Raw genomic sequence first — 25,416 nt, forward strand, 5'->3', positions numbered from 1 at the left:
CACACACACACACACACACACACACACACACACACACACACACACACTTCAAAGCAGAACAGTTTTAAATAATGGGCTGAGAGGTAATGGTATACCACCAATCGAGAAAGATTAGTAAAACAAAACAAAACCTAAAAACAAACAAACAAAAACCCGGAAAATTATATAGTTTTAAACTTATATAAGTTTTAAAACTTATATAGTTTTAAAGAAATAGGTTAAGTGATGGCTTAGCTTCTATACAAGTTAGTGGGTAGCAGCAAAGGGGATTAAAAATGTTTTTCTAGACATCTCTAAACTAGTTATATGTTGATGGTATTTTGCTTAGTTTTGTTCTATTTTCACTTTTAATGATATGTGAAGTTTTGACTAACATAAAAGTTATTCTTAATGTGTTTTTTACCAACTAAGTAAAGGTTATTTGTTCTGTATAAATATTGCAAGTAAATGTGCCCACTCCATCATTCTATAGTGTATTTCACCAATACTTGATAAATGTAGTGCATGTAAAAACCTCAGCAGGTTTGACAGTATTTTAAGGAAACATGTAAATGTCTTAATAATAAGATTTAAGGTAATGATGAATCCCTCCATAAATGATGAAAATGAGATTCAGAAGGCTTCAATGAATTATCAACTTTTCAGAGAGCAAGAGTCTAAAGTGAGATTTGAATCCAGGGTATCACTAATGCCAATGTTTTGTTTATTCAAACTATATCCCTTCACACATAGTATTATATTTTGTCATATAAAACCCCTGAAAATAACCCTGGCTATTTCAAGTCCTGTGTTAGTTTGACACGTGAAAATATTCAACACTAATATTTGGATTACTAGATGAATGGACATAAGTAATATAGTATTTCTATATCACAATACTTACTCTATAGAAGGATCATCATACTAAGAACAAAGAAGCTTTCAAAAGTAAGTAGACCCTCTGAAAAGTGATTGACCAGTTTGATCACTTAAATTATTAACATTACCACTGTCTATTTGAATGTACTTACATAGGACTACATTGATTTTTTTTCTCATTTATCTTCATCATCATTTAGATATATGGCTCATTTAAAAATCATAATAACAGATGAATAAATTAATTCTCTGAGTGTATAACAAGCATTTTATTTCTTCCCATAGAATTAGTGACTCTTATCCTAGGAATCTGGGAATCCATTAAATTGTATATGTATATCTCTATGTGTGTGTGTGTGTACTCTTGTAATATAAACTCTATAAGTTTCTAAATAAATCTCAATAGATTTGATAATTCAATTCTCTTAAGAACCACAGACAACTTCTTTATACAAAAAAAATCTAATCGTTTTACATATTTTCAATTGTTGTTTGTTTAGATTGGTTATGTTTACAATGATGAATGGCATGTGACTACAATATTTCTTCAGTATTCCAGATAGACACTGAATCTCAAATACAATCCATTGGAAGGTCAAGACTAAACTGAGCACTAATTAATCATGCATATTCAATGCTTGAGGTTATTTAAATAATGGGCACCCCATATTTCATAGTGTGAATTTGTTCTTAGGGTTCTCTAGCAAAGCCATCTTAGGCATGGTGGGGACAGGTGAGGGGCACTGCACTGGGATCAAGAAGTGGTACTTTACAGAAGTGATAAAGGCAATTCTGCTCTGAACTGGATGAAATGCAGTCAGTATCCTCCTCACTGAGAGTGGGCTCTGTTTTCATTTCAGCCCATTCTCTCCTCTGAGTATCAAGTAGAAGTTCTTCCCAAAGCCTCTGCTGGATGCCCTCTCCTGAGGAGGGTAGAGTATTTGTTCTTAAAATAGCAATGCCAGAGACAAATCAAATCAGAATCCACCCCTCTCTCCTTTTTCCCCTATTCTGTTCCCCCTTCATCAGTATTTACACAACTCTTCCTTGAATTATTTTAATGGGAAATTAAGAACCATTCATATAAAGCTTTTCTGTTCAATAAACCTATCTTAGGTAGGTAAAATCCCATGGAAGTTCACTAACACCTATAGAAGACTGAGTATCCTTCCCAAATACGAATTTTAGAGCTTTTGTTTACGCTTCACTGTTTGGGGGCCAGCAGCCAGCTAATGCAACTAACAGTGGCCTCAATCTTTCAGGGTATGTATAAATTTCTCACTAGTTCATCAGGTTGGTAGGTATGTGCAGACCATGATTATTAGGCATTTAAGAAATATAAATAATTTTTAGTTCTTTGCGAATGAGAAACCCAATATGACTTTAGCACATTCAATTTTTGTAAAAGATTTAGAAACATGTTTCTGAACAAAATAGCAGACTCTATATTTTATGTTGGGCTGCTTCTTTAAAAAGTTGATCATTATACAAAACATGCTGATCTATTGTAAACTTGTTCGAACTTATGTGTTTTTTGTCAGACTGACATAAGCCTCTCCTCTTCCAAGGTACAAGAGCTATGCTAATTTGTTAGCCCTTTTGTTGTCTGGTTATCAAAAGACATGAATGACACTTAGGATTTGAGAGCATGCAAATTATTTCTTAATCTTCATATATTCCCTGAATTGTCAATTAGCCTACAAAATGAAAAGGGAGGCAAAGTATTATTCCCAACAAATCAGCAAAGATGATGAATGCTTTTTCAACTACAATTTTGTTTAGTTTTTTTTTTTTTTTCATATACAGTGGATATCATTCACATTGTCCACTACAGAAATAAGTTATCCCTAGGGCATTTGCCTTTCTCTATCCTAGTTTTAGCTGTATCACTCACTGTAACAGCTGAGATCAATGCAGCTTTTCAACCATCTTTAAGCAAGAATATTCAGATGCTTTAGCAGCTGCCCAGCTTCTTAAGAACTCACTAATCCTTTAATCTCCAGACACTTTTTTTTCCATAAAAGATTCACAAGCAAAACAAATGCAATATGGATCAAAAAATTTAATCAGAATGCTTAAAATGCAATTACATTCATCAGGGTGTTCTGTTAGGCTGGGTATTAAATCTGGGCTTTATTCAATATCCTCCTTTTATTATAAAGCAATATTTTTCCACTCTGTAAACCATCTGATCCCTAGGCTAATGTCCTCTCTGCTAAATATTAAAAAGGGAAAGCACTATGAAAAATGAGCTGGAGAAATATTTCACTTATTTCAGTAGAAAAAGTTCAAATCGCACCCTTTCTGAAATCTTGTCTTATATATGACCAGATAATTTGACCACTTGGAATTCTAAAGTTACGCTTTCAAACAGTGGCTAGGGGATCACTATCCTACTTTAAATGTCAAAGGTATATCTTCCTACACACCTCCTCAATTGAGTCGTCAATTTGAATTTGAAAATAATAGTCTATTGTTCCAAATTCAGTATTTGCAATGTTTAAAGGGAAGTTGGTTTCTTCATGCATGCAGAGTGGTCCAACAATTTAAAAAAAAAAAAAGCCCATCTTGGTTATATTCCTCCAATTTTCTATTTCACAACTAATAGCATTCAACTGTAACAATACCTTTGAAATAAAGAGCTGTCCAGCACAGCATGATTTCAAACAGCTGGCTGATTCTTTTAAATCTATACCCTAGCTATAACGCAGTGGTTGGAGTTTTGTAAGACATATGGAAGTTAAGTGAAGCAGTGGAGGGAGTTCAGGGATTTCCCTGACAAATCCATCCTTGGAGTAAGGGAAACTTACTCAAAGATGCAGGTGTACTAGGGCCTTAAGGTTCGCTTAACGTTTAGTAGATTGTGACATTTGTAAATGGCCCAATTACACATAAAGCCAGTTTGCCCCATATTTCCTCCAAAAATGAGCTAGCTTCTGAAAAAAAAAAAGATTAACTTTTTCATTTCTAATGTTTCCACCTTAAGTGAAAGCAAGCAACTGATTGATGCATTATTATTATCCTTTAATCAGTAATCAAGTGATTATTGCAATAATGTTAAAATCTATTATATGTAATTTATTCAGTTGCTACTTATTATGCTCCCACCTGACCTCACATGAAGATACTGCAGGGCAAGGAGATTCAAGGTTTCATGTGGTGCAATGTACAACTGTCTGTTTATTCTTTAAAGGTTAGGAAACTGCCACAGACAAAAATACTGTAACAGTTGCTGCTATTACTGCTAGTGGTGGCTTTAATTTTTGAGGCCTTCACATGAGAGGCTCAATGTGCATTGTTTTACAATTCTTCATAATAGCATTATGATTGATATTGTTCAGTGTGTATTATAAACTTGTCTCACCTAGACCCTGTTGTCTAACTATGATATATGTGGTTATTACAATTATTCACACTACAGAGAGGAAACTAAGAGCTCGAGAGGTTATATACCTTGAACAAGGTCACATGGCAAGTAAAAGATTTAATTCTCTACTGGTTACAATGTACTTTGAAACCTAGAGTTTGAAATGTTATCTCCCTAATATTAGGCCCAACAGGTGAAACACCTAGAAATCCGGACCCTGGAGAAAGTAGATCCAGTTCTGTGTAGAGGCTGTACCCCCTTTATGTCATGTACAGGATAGGCCATGGCCAGGCACACAGTAGCCTAGAAAGCACAGGAAGAAGTGAAACAAAGAAGTTTGCACGTAGTACAGTATGGCAAGAATTTTCCCTTCTATAAAGATTGAAGTTGAACCTTGAATCAGGACTTGGCCCTTAATCTAGCCTAAGGGAGTAAAATGTCACAAGTCCAGTGCTTTTTTGCCTTGTGGGTTTCTCAAGTTTGCAGGCTGCATTGACCACCTGCCTCTTAAAGAACTGGGGCGTATTTAGGGAGAAATACCTATTAATTTGTATCCTTGCATACTATTGCTCTGTTTTTTAGGTAAGGTAAACTGGAGGGAGAGCAATCGTGAACCTGGTCCAAGTTGTTAGTCTTGTACTATTATGAAAATACCTTGGTCTTTGTGGTAAATCCTGGCACATAATCGTATACAGGGAAGAACCCAGTGGGCTAGAGTTAGGTACCTAGAAGTTACCCACAGAATATAGTTATCTTCTCTGAACTCTTTCTAAAGATTCCAGATGTAAAAGGCAGTCAGGAGTAATACATGAGTAATAAATACAAATGCACCCAAGTAAATCAGTAGTTTATCAGCTGTCATGCTACTAGGAGATACACAGCTGAGCTTGACATCTGTCATACTTTAGTCTTTATAGTACCTAAATTTACCTCCAAATAAGTGATTGGTGTGACCTTGGGCAAACCACATATAAAATTATTTTTCTCAGCAGGTAATGGTTCACGTTTTCTGCATAATCCAAGACTTCTCACATTCATCTACTTCTAAATATCCTTGCTAATTTTTAGACTATGGAAAAATATGATTCCTGGTATATAAACAGTAAGCACAGTTTTCTTTTTCTCTGTAGGAATATGGAAATCAGGTATTTTCCCTATAAATATCAGCATGGAAAATTTAGTATGTACGTATTATTTATCAACCAATCCAGGACAATTTTGATAGTGAAAATACACACTAATGACAAACATTGAAGACAAGAGGGTATTCTGAGCAAACTGAAACATATGGTCACCATATTTATAAAGTACTACAGAAAAATTTCTACTATTGTTGTACATAATTCAATGTTTGAAATATAATTCCTACTTCTTTATTACAATGGATTAAAGAAACTTCAATGAAACAATACAGGTACTGAATTATTATAGTAATAACATAGAATAACTAATTTTTCTATCCAATGTTTAATTATCAAAATGGACATATATATTAAACAAGAGCATTTTAAAACAGGCATATGGTACTAGTCTTAGATCTTCTAAATATGCCTTTATAGACATATTTAAAGTTACTTCTTATTATTGTTTTAAGACTGTGCAGCAATCTAATCGTTATTTTTATGTTCTTTAAAAAAAAACAAGATTTTTCCTTTTTATTTGCAATATGCTAAGCTACTGAGATTTTATTTATAAAGATAAAAGCATACATAGACTCTGAATGACATTGTTATTAAGGTCACCTTTCTACACTGGCATTCCAAAGAGTATAAGCAAAAATATAATATCCTATGGCATAGCAAAGTACAAATATGCAGAAGGTGGAGAATAGCACATTCTATGCACAAATAGCATATGTTGGTTTTAATAATGACTGCAAGGGAAATCCATAAAATAGTCTAATAAAAGTTTCTCCATGGAGCTCAGCTTATTCATTAACCTCTTGCTATGTTGTTCAATAATATACCCAAGGTTGATCAAATTGTCTCAAGGGTATTGCCTGCAACTGTGACATTTATATCTAACATTTCCATCTTCCACCTAAGCTCTAAGCTCCCATCACAGTTCTCACAAAATTACGTATTCGTTCACTGATAGTTGCCAGTTTTTAATTACCTTCCCTTCCCATTTAAGCTACAGTGATAAGCAGCAACTTGTCATATTAATAATTATCCTCTGGGAATTCTAGAATGCTTTGTCTAACTCTGTGCTGAAATTTTGTATAACAAAATTGAGTTCTTCACCTGCAAGTTCATGTTCACTTATTCTCTATCTAAGCAGTAATTTAAAAAAAAATTATTCACTGACATATGTATTTATTTATTCAAAAAAGGTGAGAAATTGCTCCAAGGATTATAGAGAACAGTAACATAAATAAGGTTTATTTTTACTCTCAATAAACGTATAATCAAACAGAGGAGAGAGATAATTACAGACAACCTCAGGTACTAAATAGTATTTGAAAGACACAAGTATAGTTTTCTACAGGCATTCAGAAAACAGAAAGAATCTCTGGTTGGGGCAAGCAAAGAAGACTTATCAATGAGCTGACAGCTGGAAGAGATGGTGGAAAAGATCATTTTGGATGGTAGAGCTCTCATGGATGAATAGTAGAGAAAATAAGATGTTTGAAGATGGGATTAGTTCATACGGCTGAAAATATAAATTTATATGTGTATTAATTCATGTAATTAATGAATGGGCCAGTTCATGGTTCATTAATCAAGAATTCACAGATAGGTAGGACAGCAGTATTAAAAATTACCTTCTTTTTTTTCCTTAGAACTGCAGAATATCTAAAGGCAAGTGATAATAGCAATTATACAAAGATTCTGAAGAGTGTAGGTTCTGATGTGTTCACACTTCTATACATTAGGTTTGAAGAAGGACACTGAGAACTTGCCATCTGACTCAAAGGTTGTTTCAACAATTCTCTGCCTCATAGTCAATACAATTACTGGACTGCAGCTAATCTTAAATTGTTTCAGAGTCTCATTCAAAATAAATTATCTTAGAATTAATCAGCCTGCAATAAAACTAATAACAGATAAAATGGCCTACATCAAATTCTGAATAAAGGTTGGTAAAGGATATACAAAATTTGATCTGAGAAAATGGGACTTAGTAAGAAATTAAAGCTGTAAAGAAAATCCCCAAAAAGCAGCACCAATCAGATAATGTGAACTAATAAAATAAACCACTATTTTATGATCTACCAAGAAAATAATTTACCCAATAAAAAAAATTGATAGAAAAAAGTCAAAATAGAAAAATCATGTGTCAAAAATATATTCAGAAATTAAGTTGCCTTAATACAGTTCAATCCAAACATAATTTTAAAGTCTGCACTAGATCACAATAGCAGAAGTAAAGCATCTACTGGGTCAAAATTTTGTGGTCCAATTATTTTGAATCCATTATAGTTTTCTCCTTTGCTACATTAGAAGCCCTTGCTTGTTTTTCATCTTCATAGTAACACGATTTACCACAATTTTTGAAAAAATGTTAAATAGGAAAAACATGTGAGTTAAGTAACATGCTTATAGTAAAACTGAACCATATGTTAAAATGACCATATTTATCAGAATCACATGCTATATCATGGGTACCACAGAGGACACAAAATGAGCCTCACCTCCAAGATGCTTTAGGTCTTATTGTGATAAGAGGGTATGGGGAAAAGCAAACAAGAGATACATGGATTAAGTGATTAGAATATGACAGTTTCAAAATCAATTTCTTGAGGATAGATTCTCAATGATTATTTTTTATTGTTACTCTTATTTTTGTTCTCATCAAAAGCAGAAGAGATTCTACCAGAGGCTAGGCATTCCACATTTTATTGTTATAAAGCACTCTGCACATCCACGTTGTTAGGTAGATATTGTTGGAATCTGTGTTGATATTCTCTGCTGTAGTCACATTTTGTGAAATAGCCACATAAAACAAATAAATAAAAATATTAATGAAGTCTCAGCCTGCACTGTATTATGGCTCTCATTATTGCTTTCACTCAGTGTCCACCCTAGTGCTTCCACTCTGGTCTAGGCCTTCATCATTCTATCTCAGTCTCTTTTGAGTCTTCGAAGCCTCCAATATCTTCAAATTTCAATCTACCGACTATTAGCATATCAATTACCCAAAACCATTATTTTCCATCCATCCCCCATTGTGCCAGCCATGGAAAAACTCTTATGACTACAGTAAAAGGACAAGAGATGAGGGATATTTAAACTTTCTGTTAATGACTCAGGAACAGTGTTATATATTTTAATATAGAGAATATGATAGGTATTATCCTGAATTTATACTGACACTATCTTTAAACTGGAAAAAACTACTGTATGTAAAATTTTTGACATTGTATTTGAGGATAGGGTTCAATAACAACGACCTCGGCCCACTGCCGTGCATAGGATAATAGCCAACACTTTGTCACTGCCATCACTAAGTGCTCTGTCTACTCTTCACTGAGCAAAGCTTTTATTTATTTTATTTTCTGATAGTATATATTTATTTGTCTAAATAAATGAAAACAAACAAATAAACAAAGTTTCATGCTTTCGCCTTTGGGATCCTACCATTGGCTGCAGGAGATTAGGACTTTCTTAGCTCAATACTATCTAAAGAGAAAGTGGATTGATTGCACATTCCCTTCTCTGGGCTGCTACTGGTGGCTAGAATGTAGATATCTGCTCCATAAAATATAAACAAATAAATAGATAGATAGATAGATAAATAAATAAATAAATAAATAAATAAATAAATAAATAAATAAATAATGAGACCAATACCACTGCTGACATGCTGTAATAACTTCCTAAATTCTGAAATGTAACTATTGTCCTAAGAGTCTTATCACTACAGCTGACTACTGAATCTAGTACTGTTTGTGCTTCCCTTCTACTGTTATCCTCTTCTCTGCTTGAAAAGACAGGTTTTATATCTGAGGGTGATACAAAGGATAGTTTTAAATATTTTTTTTTTCAACGTTTATTTATTTTTGGGACAGAGAGAGAGACAGAGCATGAACGGGGGAGGGGCAGAGAGAGAGGGAGACACAGAATCGGAAACAGGCTCCAGGCTCTGAGCCATCAGCCCAGAGCCTGACGCGGGGCTCGAACTCACGGACCGCGAGATCGTGACCTGGCTGAAGTTGGACGCTTAACCGACTGCGCCACCCAGGCGCCCCACAAAGGATAGTTTTAAGTAGGTAGCCTCTGAGACTCCACAAAGCTTCTGAATGCATATATGATTTGGGGCTGGAAATGCAGACTAGATCCTCACATAACTGTGTGAAAGAGGATGAACCACCCATAGATATTGTTCTTTTTATTTTTTTTTTTCCTTTCACTTGCCTATACTCCATCAATAAGTTGATAGGTTCAGGGTAAGAAGTTTTTGTTGTCTTAATTTTAATGGAGAGTCTATTCTCTACTCATTGTAGGCCAAGACCTTTATTCTAAGGTAACAACTGCAGTCATAGGATTCCATAAAATCTCTTAGGTCTACTTGTATGCTTACATTAAAAAATAACAACTCTCATGGCTGTTCATCATCTACTGGTGACCTCTGGCAGATTCAGATCACTACTCTGTTAGGCAAACTCATTAGTTCTTGATTACTTAGGTCTAGAGGTCATTAGCTTCTTTCTTATAAAGACAAATCAAAACCCCTAAAAAACAACAAAAAACAGACTTCTCTGTTACAAGGAGATTACAGCTGGAACTACTGAGTTTATGTAAAATTCATCATTGACTACAATTAGATGCATTCCCAAATCATTCCTTTTACCCCATCCCCAAGCACACAATCAAAAATTCTCCTGTAACTATCAGAAATAGATTTTTTTTTCTGTTTAGAACTTCACAATGTTTATGCTGAATGATAGACAATAATCCTGTTATTTTATTTCACCTCAGTTTGTTAGCATTCATATAAAGGAGGACAACAAAGATTCAATATTACATAATCCATTAGTTACAGTGACTCAAAAAAGAGTCATCTTCCTCTATGAGTTTTGTTGTGTGTGACAGGGAGGTTGTGATTCATTGTTTAATAGATATTTTCTTATTATTAACAATAGACCATTCAGAAACCTACACCTCTGGGGGAAAACGTAGATCTTATTCACCAAAGGAACAATGTTACAGTTTTTTAATTCTTTCAATCTGTGGCTTGAGAATATAAATTAATAACAAGAAAAGCAATCAGCTTTCGACCTAAATTTTATGAAACTAAAAATCCATTATCAGGGAGGAAATACAGAGAAGACTGTCAGAGTAGTTTTATTATCTACAAAATCGAGGAGTCTATAGTTAGAAACCCAGTTCATTAGGCAGGAAAAATAACCCTTTCACTAATATTCTAATATTATCTTCTATATATTTTGTGTATTTAAAATTTTAAATAAATATTTCTTTGAAACATACATAGATGAGTAATATATATATATATATATATATATATATATATATATATATATAATTATACACCTCAAAAATTTTCACAAGGTAAATAAATCCCTTGTATACTGGTCACCTAGTTAAGATATAAAATACTGTCAGTGTCCGGTTCCCTTTGAGTCCTTTGCAGTCCCTAATAAGCTCACCTTTCAAAAGGCGATCACCATCCTGACTTCTAGAAGCACAGATTAATTTAACCATGAATAAATAAAATCATATAACTGAATGATAGAGTACAGATGCTTTGTTCTCTTTCGTTCAACATGATCTTTATGAGATTCAACCATGTTATACTGAAAATAGTAATCCATTCACTTTTATTTGCTATCTAGTATTCCTTGTGTGTCTATACCAAAATTAATTACTCCATACTGCTATCGATTGAAATTTAAGTTGCCAAAGTGTGCTGTAATGAGCATTCTTGAACTTGTCTTTTGGTAGAAATAAATACAGATATAGTTATAGATATAAATACATGATAGGCAACTTTTACTACTGGTAACTATTGCTAAACAGTTTCCCAAAGTGGTTGATTTCTTTTAGGCAATTAAAGCCCAGAGCTGTGTAGTTTGGGAAATGCTTTTCATTGAGTCACTTTTCTGAGCTCCAGCTAGTCTTGTAATTTTTTCTTAGTCTGAAGGAAAGAAAGTAGATTCCTGGAGATGTACAGGTCATCTTTCCATGGCATATCTCATTCTACCCAAAGCATTTAAATTGAATATAACTATTATTCACAGAACTATTTCTATTTTTATTAATATGTGAAAGTAGATTCTCAACACTGACAGAAAACAAAGCAGAAAGGAAGAAAATAATTTAAGAATACTACTTGGTGTTGCATTGTCAACAAATTTAGATCTTGGAGTAACCAAAATTGTTTAATGAAGATATTATGTGTAATGTAATTTTACATTATGAACATTTCAGCATTCATATTTTTAAAACATCTATATTAAAAACATATGGGTATATAGTTGCCAGGTGTCATTACCTGGAAAAGCCTATATTTTATTCCGAGTTTACGGACTTTGTCTATGTTCTTTTCACATGTGTGTGTGTGTGTGTGTGTGTGTGTGTGTGTGTGTGTGTGAAATATTCTTTCTCACATAGTACTTGCCAACTGATATTTTAAGCATCCCCCTTGACTAAATAAAAAATTGGCAACTTTACCCTGGTCTCTCCAATTAAAAGAAAAAAAAAATGCTAGTCCATAAAACCTAAAAGTCTGGGAAGTGTTGCAGTAAAGAATCCTTTTAATCCATGCATATATCCTGAATTTCTGCTCCTAAAAAAAGCCTCTCACTCTAAAACATCCTCATAGCAGACTCGAAGAGCAGCTGTAATAATATATTTTATATAACATAGATTCTTGCTAAAATAACTTGCAAATTTTTTCTCTCTCCACCAGTTTTTCTTTAGTATAGTTTCTGAATTTTAATCAAAACATAAAAATAAAGAGTAAAAGGAATAACAGAAAAGCCAACTTGGAATAAAACCAAACGAAAATTTTAGAAGCCTCAATATCTTCTGAGAAATAAGTTAGAAACATTTTCTTCAAATATATTAGTTGCCAAGTTTTAATAAATTATTTTACCTTTAACCGTTTCTTAAATTTTTTTTTTCAAAGTTTATTTATTTTTGCGACAGAGAGAGACAGAGCATGAACGGGGGAGGGGCAGAGAGAGAGGGAGACACAGAATCAGAAACAGGCTCCAGGCTCTGAGCCATCAGCCCAGAGCCTGACGCGGGGCTCGAACTCACGGACCGCGAGATAGTGACCTGGCTGAAGTCGTACGCTTAACCGACTGCGCCACCCAGGCGCCCCAACCTTTAACCGTTTCATTTGGGTAAAGTATATTCTAAAGGTAAATATGACATTAAAGTTTAATGTTTCACATATCATAATAAGTATCTCAAGGGGTAAAATAATTACCTAAGAGAAGGAATGTGAAGATTCTGCACTCTTCATATAGGGAAATACATGTATTTATTACTGTAGGATTAAAGTACATGGGTTAGAAACTCACGACAATAAATCCTCTGTCATCTCTCTATGGAAAATGGTGAGTACCTCTAGGATCTGAGAAAATGCGCTACATGGAGGGCATGATCAATGTAAGTGTCTGGACTTACTTCTGTAATTTGAAGGTACGCATGTGTTTCTCAATGTAACACACACATAAACCCACCTCTGGATGTAACTGCAATTAGGTTTAAACACATCTGCATTATTATTCGGGGAATAAGGCTGAGGCGGAGGCAGGAGAAAGTGAGGGGGAAGAAAAGGACAGAGAAAAGGGGACAGAACATATAGCCATATAGTGGCCAACAGACAGAGGAATGGAAATTAAGAGGACTTGGTGATGCGAGCATCAATGTAAAGCAATAAGCCAGTTCAGGGAACAGAGTAGTAACCACTTACGCTTCTCCTACCATAACTAATTGCATACCCAAGATTATCTGTTTTGATTCTCCACTCCTGTTAGCATATAAAAATATACTGAAAAAAGTTCACTTTCCTAAATGTGCAATTCAGAACTTATGAAATTAAAAGTCAAAACAAAATTTTAGAGACTAATCAAGAAAAAAAAAAGTCCTTAATAGAACTTAGTTTAGATCGTTTTGTAACTTAGCAAGATTCTCCACTGACTTAAATAAGGAACACAAGTAACCAAAACCAAGCTTGGAGGGTTAACAACATCATTGTTCTCAAAGCGACAGTTTTCCTACTAGCCCTAAGCAACTTGCTTAGCATTCTTTTTGTTGGCTATGACAAAAAAACTTAGTTTCATATGAGAATAAAATTCTGAGATAGAACGTAGAAATATACTTTCTATTACAGTCTGATATGTTTGTGGTCCAAAGAGACAATGTATGCAATGATAATGCTGCCTTCCACCCCCCTCATAGATTGTAGTGCTAAAACTAATTCAACTTGAATAATTAAAACTTAAGTTCACTTATTCAGCAAACACTGAAATCTAAATGAACAACCATTGCTGTTACGTTGTTCCTCATTCTTTCCCTTGAAATCTCTTGCTCTAGACAAGGTCTTTTGATAGGCACAATTCACAAATATACAATGACTGTAATTTATAATATATAGTCCAATCATCATCTCCCCATCTGGTTCACATACATTATTTAACTGTTGTCAAATATAAATATATTTGGATTCACCATTTTTTAGGATGGATTTCATTAATGGTCTCATATATATATTTATTTTATAAGCTGAAATGATAATATTATCCAGGTAAATGTCTATTTAAAGAAAAACAAACATACTATGTATGATTAACTTTAGTATTAAAACTTCCCAAAGTGAATTTTAAATTCATTTTAAAGTTATAAAGCTATGTCTTCCTTTGTAAAAAAAAAAAAAAAAATACACAATTAATTCTGATTTTCTAGGGAATAGTCTCTTGGTTTTATGATAGAAATAGGAAGTAGTGACTCAGTTTGCGAATTGAATTGCTCATTGTGAATCTCACATGGAATGTAAAAGCTGAAGGTAATAATGATGCAAATGACATGTGCAATTAGTAGGTTACATTCCTAGAAATGATCAATTCTGTAAGACTCACTTCAATGTGCAATTTGCAAAAATAGCGATAGTGTGTAAGAAATTCAAAATTTTAATATTTCTTGTCCTATTTATGTAGATGAATCACAAATTAGTAATTCATTTCAAACTTACAATGTAAATGATAAAAATGAACAAAATGAAACAAAATGAAGTTGTTGATGCAATTATTAAACTTCTCTCGTAAGTTTCTATAACTGCACAAAAATATAACCATGATTTATAAAAGGTCTCTTGGCATTCATCCTAAATATTCATCAATTATCAAAAATCAATATTGATTCTGGAAGTCTGTGTGAGAAAAGCCATTGGCCAATTTCTATTGTAAGTCATAAACTTTCATGAATAATAAGGAAAGGATACCATGGCTATATGATGTTGGACATAGGAAAAAAAGAAGATATTGTCTTTCACTCTTTGTAATTTGACTCGATTTGTGCTTTTTAATTACTCCAATTATTTTCTAATAGTTCAACATTATTCTGATTAATTTCTGGCTACAGGGTCTTCAAAAGACTGTTATAAACCTAACTCTCTGAAATTGCTGCTTTCTTCATTTTAGCAAGCACCAAGAAACTCATAAAACAAGTTTATTCATGTCAAATTTTAGATTAAAAACAGATTGCTCCTTTTATGTGATAAGAGATTTGAGGCAAAATGAAGTCACCTCAATTATCATTGTCCCTGGTTTTATTGTTCACTACCCATCTAAGATAAATAATTAGCTAGGCCTTCCAACTTGCAAGCGATTCACACATTTAAAAGTCTGTAATTTTCTGCATTTCTGCCCCTTGCTGACACAATTAAAGTTTATTGACAGTAAATACTGTAAATTTCTATTTTTCCCATAGAAATACTTGGTGCTATGTAACTGATAGGTGACTTTCCAAATTACAAAAATCTTAAGTACAATAGGAATATTTATGAATATTTTAACACTAGCACAGAGTTAGGCCTCTATGATAAATAATTACCAAAAAATAATTTGGTATAAAAAATTATTTCTTAATGCTGTTTCTTTTTGAGATAAAGGAAATACATTTAAAAAAGAATTAGGGAAAAACCAAAGGCAACGTTGATAGAATGCAAAAACAATTTGAATATCACCACCAACATTATAAAAAATACACTTTACTGATATTAGCTAGACACTAATAGTAAATTGTTTTTGTAATTTTCCTCACCTATCATAGGTGATATATGTAGTATACACACACACACTCACACACACACAGACATACACGCACACTCCTGTGTATGTACTCATGCACCATATTTTATATTCTGAATACTGGGGACAGTAGTGATATAAAATCAAAATATATATTTAGAAGGAAGCATCTTTAGAAAAACAATAATGAAATTCACACATTTATGGAGTACTTAGATGTCTGCTTTTGCTTAGTTGTAGAGAAGATATACATAGATTCTCTGTCAATGTTACATGCAGAGATCATTCTATCATACTGATAACAGTGTATCCATACGATTTGGCTAGCTAGGAATTACTGTCATTTCACTAAAGAGTAATGAGACAAAGACAAAGGAATCTGACTTCTGAGAGGAAACTGAAGTGGATAGAAAAATTAGGTCTTGGGTTATCTGTAAGAATTAAAATAGTTATAAAAAACAAAGGAATTTTATTATTCTAGAAGAGGTGGGGTTTGAGGCTCAGAGACACAAGGGAAAAACAACTAAACCAAACAACTTAGTAGGTGGAATAAGTGTATATGATCAGTAAACAATAAAGAAACCAATAAACTAGAAGAGAGGATTTGTAATGCTGGCTAACGAGGTAATAGAATGATCATATTAAATTTTGATTACTCTCAAAGCCAAGAAAGGATTTTTTTTTAATTTAAGGCATAAATAGATAATATCATGTTATAAAAAGGGCAATTCCTTTTCTATTTCTAACTTTACCATTTTAAATAACTTAGTTGTTTGTGTCTGAGTCAATATAAAACGTAATCATTCAATAAAATTTTAATTGACCTCACTGTTATTGAAATATTCAAAGACACTAATAAAAAGAGCTGTACATCTCTTTAAAACCTCGTTTACAATTCTGGTTAGACGGCACGTAGAATAATCATGGAATCTAGGAAGTGTTCATTTCAAGAGAGGACTCCACACTTTTCCTCACTGACTTAAACTATGCCCCATGTTTATTTGCTAAAGGGATCAGAACAATAATTTTACAATATACCAATAATTGCATGATGCTAAAAATCACAATTAACAGTTTTTAAAGCCAAATTAATACTATAAAGTGTGTTTCTTGTTAGCAGAAAATTAAAACAATTTTCACACTATGTTTTCAGTTAAAATCTTACTTTGTTCTTAATATTTTTCTCTAAGGGATGATGGCATCTTCTTTTGGTGTCATAGATCAGAAAAAGCTATTTCCCATAGATTCCTATTCACATATTGACAGAAAATATTTGTAAGTTAACACTAATTAGAGTAATTCATGAGGAGAACACTGTATACTTAAAACTTTTTTTTAATCTCAAATTAATGCTGTTTTCTTGTCTATGTTTGTGTTATACAGGCAAAAATAATCAGAGCTTTTAGAATGGGTGAAGAAACCTTGTAAATATGTAGTACAGACACTTTCCTCAAAGAATTCGAAATACTAAATTGAACTGTATAATATGGTCAATATTTGATCATTATTTTACCTAGAAAAAGGGAATTTCATGTGGCAAAACCTAAAAACAACAAAGTATGCCTAAGATAATGTAAAGCACCTGAGCATGTAACAAAATAGGAAGCAACACTCTGACTCAATAATGGGAACCTGTGGAGATCTCCCACATTCCTAGGCTTTTGCACATTCACTGTAGAAATGGAAAGAACCAATCATTTTGGTTATCCTTTTTTTTTTTTTTTGGTTTTCCTCCTTGATGCCCTGTTTCACTGTCAGGGATCCGAGGCAGGAGCCAGAGTGAGGAGCATCAGAAGCACCGAGAGACAATGCCGTGAGTCCAGCTCTGCTGGCAGCCGCAAGGGGCCTAGACCACCAGGCCTGTCAGGAGTTCCCACAAGTCCTGCCACCATTTTGAGATTTCCTCAACACCCAGCCCCCAAAAATATGTCTGTACATTTACTATCTTTGTCAATTCTTAATTCTTTTCCAAACTCCTGTTGATGCACTGGCCTCAGCCCCCTTTCCCTGCCTCTCTCCTCTTCTGGGCTGTTGCAGTGCCCTTGGTCTTTGGCATCAAGCCCATGATACTCAGTCTTCATGACTCTTGTCACAGTCCATGGGCAGTCAGGTGCTGCTCATGGGCCTGTGGGACTTTACAAATTCCTGCTCTGAATTCACATCAAAGGGAACATTTTCTTCCTCCTGGGGCTCTTGAACTCCTTCTCTGCCTGGAGCACCCACTTGAGGCTGCTGCAGGCCATGTACTTGTTCAGAAGCTGGTGGTTCAGGTCCAGCAAGTCCTTGCCCCTCTTAAACTTCTGGAGCAAAATGACAGTAAGTTCCAAAGGTGTACAAGGTGGCAACAAATCTTCCACGGGGAGCAGTTTGCAGGGCCAGGCATAGTTCACAGGGCTGGCGGCCACCTATTGGGGCAGCAGCTGCAGTAGGCTCTCCACAATCTTCCCAAATGGCATCTCCTCCACCCTGGCACAGGAGCAGTCCACGACAGGTACCTCTGACTGTGTCACCAGCTGCCTATCTGTGGGGGACATATGCAGGCCACCCATGGGGCTGAGCACAAGGCTGCTGAAACTGTGGCCCAAGCACAGGCAGCACGCCAAACCCAGGTAGGTCAGCTTGTGGCTGATGTTGTGCCAGGGGTCTCAGTGGACTGGCTCCCGCAGAGCCCGCAGTCAGGGCAGGCCCAGTGGGCCCAGAATACCGTTATCCCAGGTGGCCGGTGGCTTCAAACCAGTAGCAGCCCTGAGAATGCCCTCCAAGCCATCTTGTGCCCCCTGCCCAGCTTTGCTCCTGTGGTCCATAGGCCCAGACTCCCTGAAACTTTTAGGAGGGATCCTCAGCAGCCACTCTGATTATCTTTTAGACTAAATATCTCTAATAAATCAAGTAGTCTTTTGATTAACTCAAAATCATGCACAATGTTGGATATAGATGAATTTATTAGATGAATATATTAGATGAATTTATTAGATGAATTCATATAGATGAATATATTTATTTATATAGATATAAATAAAGTTTATATACATTGATTCGATCAGAATTCTTTTTCACTCAAACTCTTAACTCAGCTACAAACACATTAACATTTAGATGACAGTGTGCCTTTGTTTACGATTTTATGGGAGATAACAAATAGGAAAATTCAAAAATATTTTCTATATTTATAGTTCTTGCAGAATTTTATTTGTAAGTTTGTTAAAAAGTTTTAATTTCCATGGGGCGCCTGGGTGGCTCAGTTGGTTGGGTGTCTGACTTCGGCTCAGGTCATGATCTTGCAGTCCATGAGTTCGAGCCCGGTGTCGGGCTCTGTGCTGACAACTCAGAGCCTGGAGCCTGTTTCAGATTCTGTGTCTCCCTCTCTCTGACCCTCCCCCATTCATGCTCTGTCTCTCTCTGTCTCAAAAATAAATAAACGTTAAAAAAAATTAAAAAAAAAGTTTTAATTTCCAGGAATTATAATTTTGGACTTTTGAGCAATAGCTAATGAAAGTCCCACAATTTAAAATACTAAGTTGCAGTGTTAAAATATGAGTACATCAAATCAAAACATAAAAATAAGTCCCAAAAGCAAAATATTAGGATCATTATCAAAGAAAATCAACCATGGACTAGATAACTATTTTTTTTCTATCTTAACAATTAGGTAATTGTATTTATCCAACAATGTCACTTATTTTTACCACATCACATTATTTTAATCTCTCTCTACCCTATACTTTTTCTTGTGTTTATTTTTGCAATCATTGTAACGTTAATGTTTCTTTTTAGTTCCCAATACTCTGACATAATGTTAAGTCCTGATTAGCTAAATATCCAAACTAGAAAAGTTAATGCATAGGTTGAAGAGGTATGAGAAAAAAAGGGGCAGAGGAGAGGTGTCAGAAGAGAGTCAGCAAAAAGCTTTTTCACCTATATTAACGAAAGGCACACATTTTTGTCTGTCTAAGTAATCAGAATAGTACCTTAAAGATACATGAGCTCAGTATATATTTGTTAAGGAAATCATTTGAAGAAGACGTATCGTGAATTAGGTTTAAGTTAAAGAGGAACAATACTACAATCAAAATAACCATCTAGAAAATCCACATAGTAATTCCATATTTATATTTCAATGTCTTTAGTCTATAATAATAAATATGACAGAAAAAGACAAATGTGAAATGTTACAAAATATGACAAGAAAATTGTAAAAAAAAAAACAACCCTCTAATTTTACTCATAATTTCATCTTGAATAGGAAAATGTGGTAATATTAACATAAAGTACAGGTAACAGAATATCTTATCTCTGATTTTAAAAAATATGAACTTTAAGGGCATCTGGGTGGTTCAGTCGGTTAAGCGTCTGACTTTGGCTAAGGTCATGATCCTGTGGTTTGTGGGTTCAAGTCCCGTGTCCAGCTCTGTGCTGACAGGTCAGAACATGGACCCTGCTTCAGCCTGTGTCTCCCTATCTCTCTGCCCCTCTACCACTTGCACTCTATCTCTCTTTCTATCTCTCTCTCAAAAATAAACATTAAAAATTTTTTAACAAAAAATAAAAAAAAATGAGCTTTATTTGGGACATTTTGTTGGAAGCAATGATTGGGCGTCTACATATGATTTTTGAGCTCACACTGCAAATATTTAATTGGACTGATTGTCCAATAAACAGTCATTGGGAAGTCATTATTTTGAATATAGAAAAGCCATTCTAAATGTTCTATATTTATACATCAAGAGACTTAGGAAAGAAGAATTGCACACATGGCAAATCCTTTTGTATCTCTGTCTTGATGTAAAATGATAAAGACTGATGAGAATTGCCTCAATGACAGTACATTGTGTAAGGAATTTAAAAGCTTTCAGGGATGCCTGGGTGGCTCAGTTGGTTAAGCGTCCAACTTCAGCTCAGGTCATGATCTCGCCTTTTGGAACTGGAGCCCCGCATCAGGCTGTGTGCTGACAGGGTCTGAGCTTCAGATTCTGTATCTCCCTCTCTCTCTCTCTGCCCCTCCTCTGCTTATGCTCTGTCTGTGTCTCTCTCAAAAATAAACATTAAAAAAAATTAAAAAGCAAAGCTTTATTATGAGTACCCTGTTTCATCCTATGCTGTCCACTAAAAAGTCTCAAGACCTTTCGATATTTTGTAAATAAAATATAAATAAAATACATACATTAAAAAGACTTATCTATTATTGCTCAGAAGACTTGGGAAAATCTGTTCTGACCATAAGATTAAATGGCTCTATAGAAGGTATAGCATATTTTTTTCCTAGTTTATTATAGATTGGTATCCCCTCATTTGTCACCCAATTTCTTTATTGGATTATCTTAACAATAAAGGGGGTATTCTATTTAAAATACTTAGACGATGTTCTTTTGCAAAAGTAAAATAGGTTGATAATAATTTTATCTGCTTCATAGGAAACATAATTTTGCTTTAATAAGTCATAACATAATTATGTGCAATGCTGGGAATAGAAAGCATTATGTTAAACCAAATCACATTAGATTTTGTGATTTACTTTAAAAGGAATCTCAAAGAACAACGAATATCCATTCTATTTGTGACTATTCGGTGTCTATTAGTCACAACTAACCATCGCCCCCAACATAATTCTCCATCAGTCTTCCCCATAGAGTTAATGGTACCATCATCTATCTACATACTCTAACCAAAGAGCAAGAAGTCATTCCTATTTGTAACCCAATTCACCTACAAGTCTTACCAATTCTAGCTCCAAATACATTATAAAATGGCTACGTTATTTCCATCTCTATTGATATGTTCTCTTGGAGTAAAGTGAGAATCTCCTGTTCACGAAATGTAAAATAAATAATAAAAGTATGCGCATTTAAAGCCCTACAATTACTTCCTCTCACAATTAGAATAAATGAAAACATTTCTGTGATCTATAAAAAGTATTCTATGATCTTTTCCTGGACTCCTCTTTGACCTCATTTCCTATCTTTCCTTTTGCTCACTTTTCTTCTTTGGACTTTTTTCTGTTTCATGATCATGACTAGCTCATTACTGTCTGAGAACACCTAGGCAAAGCCCTGCCTCAACAGACATTTTGTAGAATCTAGTAACAGAAACTAACAAAGTCATGCCTGAAGATTCCCAAACTGGTCAGAGTTCTATAATATGCATTGTATTACTGTGGAAGTGCAGGTATAGGCCTTCAGAGAGCTTGTTAGAGTAGGACAATCAAAGCAAAGTCCTCTGATAATGCAAACATTGCTCTGATCAGATCTGAAACTTAAAGGCTATAAATTCCTTTCAGTCCTATAATCAAGTATGAATTATTTAAGTGAAGGAGCAAATGCAGACTTTTATAGACATTTAAAAAGTGAGCCAGCAAAACAGCATTTGTTGATTCTGGAACTAATGTGAATCACATTCTTTTTAAACTGTATTATCTAAGCTTGTTTTCCTACAAAAACCTTCAATTACTTGCTAATAAAAGCAAACATAAATTTTAAAATATACCAACAGATCTATGACAACAAACACATTGACCTAAATTACCTAAAATTTTTATTTTGCTTTTTAAGTGTTCTGTAATTCTAATGTGATTTGAAGAATACAAGTATTCTGAAATGTCACAGAATATAAAATGTATAAAATGGCAACTTAGTCGATACATTTTTTTCAGATTCTTGTTAATTTTGTCCAATGTGGATAAAGAATGAAACAGTACAGTTAATGTTAAATCATTGTGTCTTCTATACACTATATTCCTTGAGGGTTTTGATTCAGCTATAGAAAAGTAACAATCCAGGCAGAAAATTGGCAAATGGGCCTGAAACTCATATTTTCTCCAGTGAAATCATCTTATAATCATTTGCAAGAATTGAACATTTCTGCAAATATAAAGATCTGCACATGGCAAAATTTACGATTATATAAACATGCACATCATCCAGATTTAAGTGATAAGGATCACAACAATGCAGAAAAATAGTAATAGATATATAATTTTAAAAAGAAAGTTTATAAACTTACAAAAGAGGAATGACATCAGAAATGGTAAGACTTTAAACATAATTTTAAAAATCACATGGAATGCCATTTTATATGTGTATATATATTCTTATAAAGCACATTTAAAAAAAATTAATATTTATTTATTTTTGAGAGTGGGGGGTGGAGAAGGGGCAGAGAGACAGGGAGACACAGAATCTGAAGCAGGCTCCAGGCTCTGAGCCATCAGCACAGAGCCCAATTCTGGGCTCGAACTCCCAAATTGGGAGATCTTGACCTGAGCTGAAGTTGGACGCTTAACTGATTGAGCCACCCAGGTGCCCCTTATAAAGCACATTTTTTTAATGAAGTCAACTGTTTGATTCAATCTTTGTGGGACAATTTAAACTGTCAGAATAACTTAACAAATGTTCATATTAGAACCCTGTTTTCCAGCCTGTGCACTACACATGATCATTCCATCCCATAAAAATGAATTCCAAGACTGAGGAATTCAACTAGAAATCATTAGCCCTCTTCACTTTTCAAAGAAAAGCATCATTACAATCATAGCATCCACTTAAAAATGGAACAATACCCATATAACTGTTTAAAGTTATGAGATCCTTATGATGAAATCTAGGACTTTATGGGTATATAGAGGGCATTCCTGGGTAGCTGCTCTTCCTCTTATTAATACCCATCCTTGCAGACTTTAGGTCAGATTTTTTAGATAGGAAAGAACCTCACATGTTTAGATAAGGGTGAAATATGCCTCCTTGCATTGTTGAGGGTCTGTCCTAGAGGGAGTGGAAAGTTAAGCTAGAGAGGAAGATAAAGGGTTTCCAGAAAATAGGCAACTCAATCTCACAGAAAATTTAGAGTGAAACAATAAAAATTAGGAAATCAATGAAACTCTGCTGACCTCTAACTATGCTTCTATCTTCAGGTTTTGCAAACTCAGATCATTCTTGTATCCCTAAATGGATATTGCTAAACAGCTTTAGGGTTAGCCAACAAAATTTTCCTAATATGACTGATCCTTTGAAATGAAACATAAAAAGGGGCGCCTGGGTGGCTCACTCAGTTAAGCGTCCAAATTTGGCTCAGGTCATGATCACGTGGTTCATGGGGTCGAGTTCCACACAGGGCTCTGTGCTGACAGCTTAGACTGCAGCCTGCTTCAGATTCTGTGTCTCCCTCTCTCTCTGCCCCTCTCCTGCTCACACTCTGTCTCTCTCTCAAACATAAATAAACATTTTTTAAAAATTAAAAAAAGAAATGAAATAGAAATGGTTTGTATGAATCTATACACTAGATGCCAGAGTGGAGAGGAGTCATACTGAATTTGTTAAGTGTGAAGGCAAAAATACATAATTATCTTTTAAAACCAATAAATAACATTCATAAGTGACCATTTCTTCCTTTTCAAATTGATACTATATGTCCTGTAGCTCAGCTATTGGGTTGTTCTTTGATGAAAGAAACCCTAAATTATTATTTTCTTTCCTTTATTCCATGGTTGGTGCCTGATAATCTACATTGCCTATTTTACAATATATTGAATGCCTAAATTAATAAACACTTTAAAAATTATTTGGTGTCATGGCCCATGCCTTTTCATTTTCATTATATGCCTCAATTATTTTTCTGACTCAATTTTTCACCAATTTCTGAAATAAAGCCTCAATTTAATCATTTTTACCATGTACAAATACCAACTTTGCTCACCCCTCATAAGGTCTATTGCAACAGCCTCCTAAAAAGTACCTCATCCTTGATTGTTTCCTAAAATATAAAAATCATTATGTTACTCGCTACCAAAAACAAAACAAAAAACAAAAATAAAAAAAGTTTGATGACTTACCATTTCCTCTAAGATAAAGTCTAAATATCCCCAATAGAGCACATAAGTCCCTTTAGAATCTTCTCTCAACAATTTTTCACTTGATTTTTAATCATTCCATTATATGAATCCTTTGATCTAATCACACTGCATGGCTTCAATTATGTCAGAACATGCTATGTTATTATGAAAAGCAGTATAACATGTGGTTAAGAGCCCAGACTTTGAAGCCAGCTTGCCTAAAGCCACACATATGTAAGCTGACAACAAAAGCCAGCACAAAGTTGGCAAATTGCAGCAATATGATAGCTACTACTATGTACAATCACTCTATTCTCTCTGTGTCTGCTAAACCTACCTTCGTCCTGCTCTAGGGCATGCCTGTTCGCCCTGAAAGATTTGGCTTCAATGTAACTTCATCGTAGTATCTCCAGCCTTCCCAGGTGCCATCCTATAATAATCACTGCATCTTTATTGTAGCATTTTATCAGCTAGGAGCATTTATGAAATGTTTAGATTTTTTCTCTAATATTACAAATTTGACTTATTAGACTGTAGAGGCAAATTTGTTATTTTAGTAACCCCAGTACTGGGAAAGTGTCTGACACATAAGAAGTTTGTTGAACTAAGTTAGGTGAAACGAAACAAAACAAAACAAAACAAAAATTAAATCACATTGATTAAAATAAAAACACTGAACAAAAAACAAAAGCCTCAGCTCCAATATGTATTTGACAAAAAGTTTTATATTATGAATGTACTTACTGTATTTTTCTAAGAGCATTATAAAATATAAATTATGCTGGGGTGCCTGGGTGGCTCAGTCAGTTAAACGTTATTTGACTTTTGATTTCAGCTCAGATCATGATTTCAAGGTTTGTGAGTTTGAGCCCCATGTCAGGCTCTGCACTGACAGTGGAAAGAAAGCTTGCTTGGGATTCTCTCTGTCCCTTTCTCTCTGCCCCTCCTACATACACTCTCTATAAATAAATAAATAAACTTTATATATATATATATATATTTGCCTTTCTTGCCTTTCTTTCTCCAAATTGTTTCCTTTTCCTTCCTGTCTCTTCCACCACTCATTCTGGGATTAGCTATATGAATCTAATAGAACTTCTAAAATTTTAATTAAATAATATTCCAGGAGCACCTGGGTGGCTCAGTAGG

General features: G+C 34.3%; 1 protein-coding gene and 1 pseudogene across 6 annotated transcripts in view; both read right to left on the reverse strand.

Annotated features, from left to right (window-relative positions):
* ERBB4 (erb-b2 receptor tyrosine kinase 4) overlaps window positions 1-25,416 on the reverse strand; it is a 1,166,318-nt gene that overhangs the window by 437,110 nt on the left and 703,792 nt on the right. The window lies entirely within an intron of this gene.
* LOC121030201 (18S rRNA aminocarboxypropyltransferase-like) lies at window positions 17,517-18,091 on the reverse strand (annotated as a pseudogene).

This window comes from Herpailurus yagouaroundi, unplaced genomic scaffold, assembly GCF_014898765.1.
Source record: "Herpailurus yagouaroundi ecotype Mexico unplaced genomic scaffold, PumYag 140, whole genome shotgun sequence".
Lineage (NCBI taxonomy): Eukaryota > Metazoa > Chordata > Mammalia > Carnivora > Felidae > Herpailurus > Herpailurus yagouaroundi.